This window comes from Leptonychotes weddellii, chromosome 3 (assembly GCF_054177405.1).
Source record: "Leptonychotes weddellii isolate Sample4059 chromosome 3, ASM5417740v2, whole genome shotgun sequence".
NCBI lineage: Eukaryota > Metazoa > Chordata > Mammalia > Carnivora > Phocidae > Leptonychotes > Leptonychotes weddellii.
Window position 1 is genome coordinate 31,072,037 of NC_138371.1, and position 4,983 is coordinate 31,077,019.

Genomic DNA, 4,983 nt, shown 5'->3' on the forward strand with positions numbered 1-4,983 from the left:
GCAGACAGAGAAAGACAAATACCTTCATAGCATTTTGACATAGTCATCTTTTGTTTTGAAGATAAAGGGTAAGAGGTGAGGAGAGGCATTCCCCTGGATCCTGAATGGGGTTACTGATGAGAACAACAGATGTTTAGGGTAATGGGTCCTGCCGTTCCAGTGCTGAGCCCCAGATCAAGTGCCCGTAGGCATTTGTATGACTCCTGTGGCTTCCTGGAGAGGGACCATTTGGGAACAGCTCAATCAGTCACTTAGCAGAGCACCCTAAAGTGAGATCTTCAAAGACAAGAAGCAATCAAAGGAAACCGAGCAACTTGGAGATAATGATAAGCTCCCTGAAAGAACACTGTCTTTTCCACACCGGAAGTATTCTCAGAGAGCCACAGAAGGCTTACCCAAATGGAAAGCTTCTGAATACTCAACTGGCTGATCACACTTGTCACTTCCTGAGGACCACAGCATCCCACAAGGTGGTGCCCATTTCCCAATCCAATGTGCAAGCTAATTTTGTTGATATAATTGGATTAAGTCACAGTTTCTCTCATTTACTTACTCAACCTCTACTCTCTTATACTGTTGGTATTCTGGCCTCTCCCACCTCCATTCCAAATACTAAGGCACATTGCTTTGGGGAACGTTACTGACAATGTGAGTAGCATCAGTCCCCTTTCTGGGTCTTTGGAAAGAGCCTTTTGCACAATGCAAAGTTTCCCTAAATTCAGTCAAAGAGCCGTTGACACTTAGCCCCTAAAAGCCTTCCTTTCCTTCCCCTCTGCCGTTTTGGATCTGACAAAGTTGTACTCATGTCTAAATAGAGGAAAGGAGGAAAGAAAAATCCTAAAGCAGTGGTAATTAGTGCCAAGCCTTGGCCAAGTCAAGTGACCTCCTTCTGTGCCTGCTTCCTTTGTATCTTTGCTGTTAGCCACTCTCCCCATAAGACCCAAATCCTGCTTTTTATAAATCATGAGAAAGCATTTAGATATAAAATTTCACAGACTCCAAGTAATATCCAATCTCTAGATAGAGATGGATTTAACTGGATTAGTCAAATCTATTCATTGTTCTCTTTGTGACTTTTTTGCCTCCCCTTTAGTTTTTGAAGTTGGTCTTCATCTAGTCTGCCCGTGGTGCTTGGAGTTGGGGCAGCCAGAGTGTAACCACAGGCTCCCCTCAGTTGACACCCTGAGATGGGCATGAGAGAAATATGGAAAAAACCCAATTCTCCAATGACATTGCTGAGTCTGCATCAATCTGGTAGCACTACTTCCAGACTTTGTATTTCATGAAACTAATGAACCTTTTTTATTTAAGCCATTTTCATTCAAGTGATGGCTGTACATATTTGAGCCATAACATGGTCCACCTTTAAGAAATACTGTTGTAAATATTGGTGGCGTTCCTCAGGGCTCTGTTCTAGACCCTATTCTCTTCTTACACCCTTCCCCTGTGTGATCTCATCCACTCCCTTGCCTTTAAATATTATTTACCCTGAAGACTCCTGAAGTATTTCTGGCCCAGACTCTTCCTTTGAAACCCAAATCATGGAACAAACTCTGTAATGGACATCACCACTTGGGTGTCTCCCTGGCACCTCAAACTCAACATGTCCAAGTTGAAGTCATGATCTGCTCCTTTGAGCCTGTTTATCCTCCAGACTTTATCATCTCAATAAAATGACACTGCCATCTATTCAATTGCTTGAGCTAAAAACCCATGAATCGTTGTTACCTCCTCCTTTTCTTCATTGTGACATCTGATCAATCTCCAAGTCTTATTGTGTCCTCTCCTCTCCATCCTTACTGCTGTTCCCTCAGCCAAGGCCACCACTGTGTCTCATTTGACCACTGCCACGGATTCCTAACTGGTTTCCCTGCCTCCTGACTTGACCTCTCCAGTTGTTTCTCTACATTGCCGTCAAAATGATCTTTCTGGGGGCGCCTGGGTGGCTCAGTCATTAAGCGTCTGCCTTTGGCTCAGGTCATGATTCCAGGGTCCTGGGATTGAGCTCCGCATTGAGCTCTGTGCTCAGTGGGAAGCCTGCTTCTCCCTCTCCCACTCCGCCTGCTTGTATTCCCTCTCTTGCTGTCTCTCTCTGTCAAATAAATAAAATCTTTTAAAAAAATGATCTTTCTGTTCAAAACTAGTCAAATCCCTTCTCTTTGACTCATAAGAAGTCTCTGCTGTCCATTCCCACTGCATCTGGTGATGCCCGTAATGTAAGCTTCTTTGTGCTTTTATTGAATTTATTGTCTGCTTCCGCACCAGTCTCTAAGCTCTGTGGAGCACAGGAACTGAGGTATATCCCCCCCACCTCACAACAGTGCTTGGTACACAGTAGATAATAAATGTGAAGTCAAATGAATGGATGAATTTATAACATTGTTTTGTAAACTATGGGTCGTGACCCATCAGTGGATCATGAAATCAACCAAGTGGATTTATAATGAGCTTTCATTTTAAATAGAAGAAAAAATAATAGATGAGAATAGTATGTAATAAAGATATTATTTCATGCAACTTTTTGTTATAAATGTGTAAAATATATTTCTTATAGTGAGTTGCAGTAGAATAAAAATGAAAGCCACTGGTCTATCATAAGCAAGCATTTTTTTTTCTGTAATGAGAAAAAGCAGCTTTTCTGCTTAGGAAAACTTAGGAAAAAAAAATTGTCGAACTCCCTGGTGACTGAAAAGGATTCTTGCCCTAGGGGATTTGTACTTTTACAGATTTCAAAGCCTGAAATTCAAGGAAGAAATTGCCTCCTTTAGAGTTTTAGGTTTCTGTAAGCAAATGACAAAAGAACTTAAAATCCTCCACAGATCCTGCCTTGCAACTATGGTCACAGGCCAATTAAGCTTAGGAGTGCTGTTTAATTCTATTTCCTCTGAAAGTATAGCTTAAGCATATTTTGTCTTGTGTCTTGGAGAATTTGTTAACTGGCTGCTTCTCTCGGCCTTCTCTCTTTGAGAGCAGAGGGCCTGAGCCAATGAGGTGCTGCCGTTCTGTTTCCATAGCAATAAAAGAAACAAACCTTTGCCTACCACCTCCCAAGGACAAACCTCACAACTCAAGGCCCAAGTCAAGAGAGTCTGAATGGTAGGCTGGCTTTCTCCTCAGTTTGACTTTCATTGCAGTATTGAAAGGCTCAAACTGGACTGTTCTTAGATGGGAAATTTGTACTCACGCCAGTTCAGCCTTTGTAAAAGCCTTTGATTGGATTCACTGAAAGTCTGTCTTCTCGCCCTACACATACTGTGGATTTTCTGCTTTGGCATTTCAATTACTTGGAACGACCACCAATGTCTTGGGTTCTGGAACCTCTGGATTTGATCTAAAATGAATGCTGATTTTATGTTGATGAGAAACAGTTTCTCTATAAAAGTGTGGTGTCTTTAAGACTCTTGACTTGGAAAAGAACTACATGAGAGAAACAAATCTTTGAGCAGTCCAAGGTAAGCTCTTTGGAAAAGATGTTTTATGTCATTTTTTTTGTCTGGTTATTAGTCCAAACCTGTGACCTTTCTGAAGGCTCAACTGGCTCACTGGTAACTACAGCGTCACCACTGGACCCATTCAGTGACACGTTTACCACTGAGCCTCAGGTAAAATCATCAGAGAGAAATACAGGAAAGGAAAAGAGTAGGGAGAAAGAATCCTAAATCACACATGGGTGTGCATGCATACACACACACACACACACACACACACACACACCCCTCTATATTCTTAAAGCCATGCAATGCAACATCAAGCCACTGTGAATGCAATAGATCTATCTATGCTGATATGGAAATATCTACTAGATATCCTGTTATATAACAAGTGCAAGACATGGCATAGTGTGTAAAGTATACTCTCATTTATGTAAAAATTTTTAGGGATTTTATATATATTATATATAGTCATATTCATAGAACATTTCTGGAAGTATACCCTCAATAAAAGCCTGTTAACAGTGGTTCCCTCATGGGAGAGTACTGGAAGTAGAGGGCTGATGTTTAGCTGGTATGTATTCATTGAAATATTGAAATATTGCCATACTGGTTGTATATAGAGTTGACCCTTGAATAACAATCTTGAACAACACCAGGGGTTGGGGCATTGACCCCTGTGCAGTCAAAAATCCTAGTATAACTTTAGACTCCTCAAAAATGTTGACCTGCTGGCCTTCTGTTGAGCAGAAGCCTTATCCATAACATACAGTCAATTAACACATATTCTTTCTAAAAGATTTATTTATTTATTTGAGAGAGAGAGAGCGCATGAGCGTTGGGGAGGAGGGGCAGAAGGAGAGGGAGATTATCCAAGCCCGTCAAATGTCCTCCCTGCCACCTTGGTTGCCCCAGGTCCTCCTCTGGTCCCCCAGACCTCCTATGATTAAGCAACTAACGGTTTAATGCCCGGCACAAACTTACTAGTTTGTTTTACTAGTTTGTCTTACTAGTTGTTAAATATCTTGAGTATTTATCCCCATCGGTGTTCAGCAGGAGAGGCCTTCACTTTTTAAAAGCAAAAGATTATACACCAAGGCATTGTTTACAATAGAAAAAAAAAGGAAACAACCAAATGTTCATGAATACACAACTGGCTAAAAATATAATGGGTACGGTTGTAGCATAGAAATTTATACAGTTATGATAAAGAAACAAATCCTAGACTTGTTTTATAGATTTGCCTTTAATATAATTAAAATTATGGACTTGCTTTAAATTTGTTTTAAAATATTTGTTTAAACAGACAATCTGGTATTAGAGGAGTGGGCTGGGTATAGATGAATGAGATTAGCCACAAATTGCTAATTGTCCAAGCTGGGTGACAAGTGAGTTCATTATACTGTTTTCCCTACTTTTGTACATTTAAAAAATTTATCCACAGTAAACTTAAGTTTAAAAAATGATGATATGTCTATAGTTACCAACATTAAAAGAAGCTCATGACATTGTTGATAACAAGTATGTGTAGAATGTATGTATAGTTTCTTCC